Raw genomic sequence first — 5,601 nt, forward strand, 5'->3', positions numbered from 1 at the left:
GCAGAGGTGGCCAAAGTATTGGAGTTTCAGCTTCAGCATCAGTCCTTCCAATGAACACCCAGGACTGATCTCTTTTAGGATGGACTAGATGGATCTCCTTGCAGTCCAAGGGGACTCTCAAGAGTCTTCTCCAACATCACAGTTGGAAAAAGCATCAATTCTTCGGCACTCAGCTTTCTTCACAGTCCAACTTCACATCCATACATGACCACTGGAGAAACCATAGCCTTGACTAGACAGACCTTTTGTTGGCAAAAGTAATGTCTCTGCTTTTGAATATGCTCTATGGCTAGTGTCCTCTAATTTCATGGAGTTACCATCTGCCAGTGATTTTTTGAGCCCCCACTACCCACAAAAAAAGTCTGACACTGTTTCCCCATCTATTTCCCATGAAGTGATGGACCAGATGTTCTGAATGTTGAGCTTGAAGCCAACTTTTTCACTCTCCACTTTCACTTTCATCAAGAGGCTTTTTAGTTCCTCTTCACTTTCTGCGATAAGGGTGCGTGTCATCTGCATATCTGAGTTATTGATATTTCTCCTGGCAATCTTTGATCCCAGCTTGTGTTTCTTCCAGTCCGCGCGTTTCTCATGATTACTCTGCCCATATAAGTTAAATAAGCAGGATGACAATATACAGCCTTGACGTACTCCTTTTCCTATTTGGAACCAGTCTATTGTTCCATGTCCAGTTCTAAGTGTTTCTTCCTGACTTTCATACAGATTTCTCAAGAGGCAGGTTAGGTGGCTCTGGTATTCCCATCTCTTTTCAAATTTTCCACAGTTTATTGTGATCCACACAGTCATTAGGCTTTGGAATATTCAATAAAGCAGAAATAGATGTTTTTCTGGAACTCTCTTGCTTTTACATGATCCAGCAGATGTTGGCAATTGATCTCAGGTTCCTCTGCCTTCTCTAAAACCAGCTTAACATCAGGGAGTTCGTGGTTCATGTATTGCTGAAGCCTGGCTTGGAGAATTTTGAGCATTACATTACTAGCATGTGAGATGAGTCAATTTTGTGTTAGTTTGAGCATTCTTTGGCATTGCCATTTTTTGGGGATTGGAATGAAAACTGACCTTTTCCAGTCCTGTGGCCACTGCTGGGTTTTCCAGCATATTGTTGGCATATTGAGTGTAGCACTTTCACAGCATCATCTTGAGAATTTCTATAGCTCCACACTGGAATTCCCATCACCACACCAACTTTGTTCATAGTGATGTTTCTAAGGCCCACTTGACTTCATATTCCAGGATGTCTGGCTCTAGATGAGTGATCACACCGTCGTGATTATCTGGGTCATGAAGATCTTTTTTGTACAGTTCTTTTGTTTCTTGCCACCTCTTCTTAATATCCTCTGCTTCTGTTAGGTCCCATACCATTTCTATCCTTTATTGAGCCCAACTTTGCATGAAATGTTCCTTTGATATCTCTAATTTTCTTGAAGCGATCTCCAGTTTTTCCCATTCTGTTGTCTTCCTCTATTTCTCTGCATTGATTGCTGAAAAAAACTTTATCTCTTCTTTACTATTTTTTGGAAATCTACATTCAGATGCTTATATCTTTCCTTTTCTTCTTTGCTTTTTGCTTCCCTTCTTTCAACAGCTATTTTCAAGGCTCCCCAGACAGCCATTTTGCTTTTTTTGCATTTCTTTTCGATGGGGATGCTCTTGATCCCTCTCTCCTGTACAATGTCATGAGCGTCATTCCATAGTTCATCAGGCACACTATCTATCAGATTTAGCCCCTTAAATCTATTTCTCACTTCCACTGTATAATCATAAGGGATTTGATTTTAGGTCATACCTGAATGGTCTAACGGTTTTTCCTACTTCTTCAATTTGAATCTGAGTTTGGTAATAATGAGTTCATGATCTGAACAAAGTCAGCTCCTGGTCTTTTTTTGTTGTTGTTGTTCAGTGTATAGAGCTTCTCCATCTTTGGGTTGCAAAGAATATAATCAGTCTGATTTCAGTGTTGACCATCTGGTGATGTCCATGTGTAAAGTCTTCTCTTGTGTTGTTGGAAGAGGGTGTTTGCTATGACCAGTGCATTTTCTTGGCAAAACTCTATTAGTTGTTGCCCTGCTTCATTCCACATTCCAAGGCCAAATTTGCCTGTTACTCGAGCTGTTTCTTGACTTCCTACTTTTGCATTCTAGTCCCCTATAATGAAACAGACATCTTTTTTGGTATTAGTTCTAAAAGGTCTTGTAGGTCTTCATAAAACAATTAAACTTCAGCTTCTTCAGCATTACTGTTTGGGACATAGACTTGAATTACCGTGATATTGAATGGTTTGCCTTGGGATGAACAGAGATCATTCTGTCGTTTTTGAGCTTGCATCCAAGTAATGCATTTCAGACTCTTTTTTTGACCGTGATGGTTACTCCATTTCTTCTGAGAGATTCCTGCCCACAGTAGTAGATATAATAGTCATCTGAATCAAATTCACAGATACCAGTCCATTTTTGTTTGTTGATTCCTAGAATGTTGACGTTCACTCTTGCCATCTCTTTGTTTGACCACTTCCAATTTGCCTTGATTCATGGACCTGACTTTCCAGGTTCCTATGCAATATTGGTCTTTACAGCACTGGACCTTGTTTCTATCACCAGTCACATCCACAGCTGGGTATTATTTTTGCTTTGGCTCCATCCTTTCATTCTTCTTGGAGTTATTTCTCCACTGATCTCCAGTAGCATATTGGGCACCTGGTGACCTGGGGAGTTCCTCTTTCAGTATCCTGTCATTTTGCCTTTTCATACTGTTCTTGGGGTTCTCAAGGCAAGAATAGTGAAGTGTTTGCCACTCGCTTCTCCAGTGGACCACATTCTGTCAGACCTCTCCACCATGACCTGCCCATCTTGGGTTGCCCCACAGGCATGGCTTTGGTTTCACTGAGTTAGACAAGGCTGTGGTCTTGGTGTGATTAGATTGACTAGTTTTGTGTGAGTATGGTTTCAGTGTGTCTGCCCTATGATGCCCCTTTGCAGCACTTACCATCTTACTGGTTTTCTCTTACCTTGAGCATGGGTTATCTCTTCATGGCTGCTTCAGCAAAGTGCAGCCACTGCTCCTTACCTTGGGATGAGGGTGTCTCCTCACCACCGCCCTTCCTGACCTTCAACGTGGAAAGACTCCTCTAGGTTTTTCAGCTGTCATTTATTCTCTTTGACACTCAGTGTCTTTATCTGTAAGATAAGGGTGTTTATAACTACCCTAGAGTTTTGGAGATAATGAAATAGCACATTTTTCTGTACTTAACTAATATGTAGTATGTTTATACTTAGGTGGCAGTTTGTATAAAGGGAGGCACTGAGGCTTATGGCCACACCCTAAAAGAATTAAAAAAAAATATTTAAAATATGGAACCACTATTTATGTTTTCTGAAGAAGAGCAAGAGCCAAAACTACAGCACAGTGAGGGAGAAACCATACAAGTTGATGATGAAGATTCTGAACTGATCTTGTTTGGAGTGGAACATGTAAATGAAGATACTGATGTGATCTTTGTTGGGATGACTGCAACTTCAAAACCAGTCGTTTCAAACATACTCAGCAGAGTTACCCCAGGTTCTTGTTCAAGGAGAAAATGTATGGTCACTTCAGGAATGATAACGCTCACAAATTACAGACTGTTAGTCATGTGACTCCTACATCAGAAGCAAAGACTGTCTTGCCAGTTTCTGACTCTGAATCAAGATCAACAGATAGTCCTATTATTATTGAGCCTTTGTCTAAAGCTGAGTATAAAAATATTTCACCACAAATAGTGCCTAATAGCTTTTCAAAGTTATGTTCCCCTTTGATTTCCTTCACAAGTTTATTGCAGCATCCGGTAGAAACAGCCATTTTCTGCGGGAGATATAAATAAAAGTCCTCATGTATCAGGCAAAATTTCCACTTCTGAAACAAATAGCATAAATCCCCAAAGGCCTAAAATCAGTGATTGGATTATAGGGGAACATTCTTTAGCTTTGTCCCCTTCAGGTATTTTTCATACAGTGACTACTCAGCAAAGCACCCCAGACAATGTTCCATACCTCGCTAAGCCATGTTCAGAAGGGAGAACTTTGTCCAACAGCTTTTCCAAAGGACAATGTTCATTGCAAGTCTGTAAGTCCTTGAGGGGAAAATGGACTGACAAAAACTGTCTTTCCAAGTTTAGCAAGTCAAAACAAGATTGTTGTTCCCACAGAAGGAAATTTGATTGTGTTACTTCGTGACTTCTAATACGGAGAGCATATAGGAGTTGGGCAGCCAGAACTGAAGACCCACACAGCCTTTAAATGCCTCAGCTGCTTGAAAGTTCTAAAAAATTTCAAGTTTATGAATCACATGAAACACCATTTGGAACTTGACAGGCACAGAGGTGACAGCTGGAAAAACCACACCACCTGCCAGCACTGCCTCCGCCAGTTTCCTACTCCCTTCCAGCTGCAGTGTCACATTGAAAGTGTCCACACTCCCCAGGGGCCCTCCACAGTCTGTCAAATCTGTGAATTTCCCTTTGAGACAGATCAGGTTCTCTTAGAGCACATGAAAGACAATCATAAGCCTGGTGAAATGCCCTATGTATGCCAGGTTTGCAGTTACAGATCATCATTTTTTGCAGATTTGGATGCACATTTCAGAGCATGCCATGGTAACACTAAGAATTTACTTTGCCCGTTTTGTCTCAAAATTTTTAAAACTGCAACAGCATACAGACGTCATCATAGAGGGCACTGGGATAAGAGTTTTCACCAGTGTTCCAAATGTCGGCTACAGTTTTTAACTTTCGAAGAGAAAAGGGAGCACAAGACCCAGTGTCATCAAATGTTTAAGAAGCCTAAGCAGTGAGAAGGATTATCTCCTGAAACCAAAGTTGTTATTCAGGTATCACTGGAACCCCTTCAACCAGGATTGGTGGAAGTGGCATCCATTACTGTGAACACATCTGATTTTGAATCATCACCCCCCAAATCTAAAAGTAGGAGGTCAAAAAAAGAAAAAAAAAAGTTAATATTACTTTCAGTAAGTCTGAAGCAAGTATTTCAATCAAATTAAAATAAAAACATTAAAAACAAAAAGATCAAATTATAACATTATTCAATAATATCAAATATAGAGAAACCAATGGGTAATTTATGTGTTTTTGTTTTAAATACATGAAGTACAGTTTTGTTTGATCTGAATATTGAGGTTATTTAAAAATGTATTACCTGTTTTTCATGTAATTGTAGTGACATGTAAAAAGAATGTGTGTGTGTGTGTGAGAGAGAGAGAGAATGAGAGAGGCGGAGAAAGGAAAAGTAACAACCTATATTGGTATTTCATGTTCTTTGTAAGTTCAAAAGCTTTACTATACATATAACCTGTAGAGTGTTTTATCAACGTAATTTTCAACTGTTTTCATGCCTTGAAGATATCAGTATCAAGTATATAGCCAGATTGGAATGGCTTTGTTATGGTATGGTCCCTTGAGCTGCTAAACTCTCTGAAGTGCCTCTTATGCTGATGCAAGATAACCTGGCTCTGAAAGCGTGCTGTGGAGAAGGTGATCGAGAAGCTATGATGTGAGTTTGGCCCACTGCGGGATTTTATCAGTGAAGAGCT

At 40.0% G+C, this 5,601-nt stretch overlaps 1 pseudogene; it reads left to right on the forward strand.

Annotated features, from left to right (window-relative positions):
• The first annotated feature begins 3,368 nt into the window (after positions 1-3,368).
• Positions 3,369-4,652, forward strand: LOC108634573 (annotated as a pseudogene).
• The last annotated feature ends 949 nt before the right edge of the window (positions 4,653-5,601 follow it).

Source organism: Capra hircus, unplaced genomic scaffold, assembly GCF_001704415.2.
Source record: "Capra hircus breed San Clemente unplaced genomic scaffold, ASM170441v1, whole genome shotgun sequence".
Taxonomy (NCBI): Eukaryota; Metazoa; Chordata; class Mammalia; order Artiodactyla; family Bovidae; genus Capra; species Capra hircus.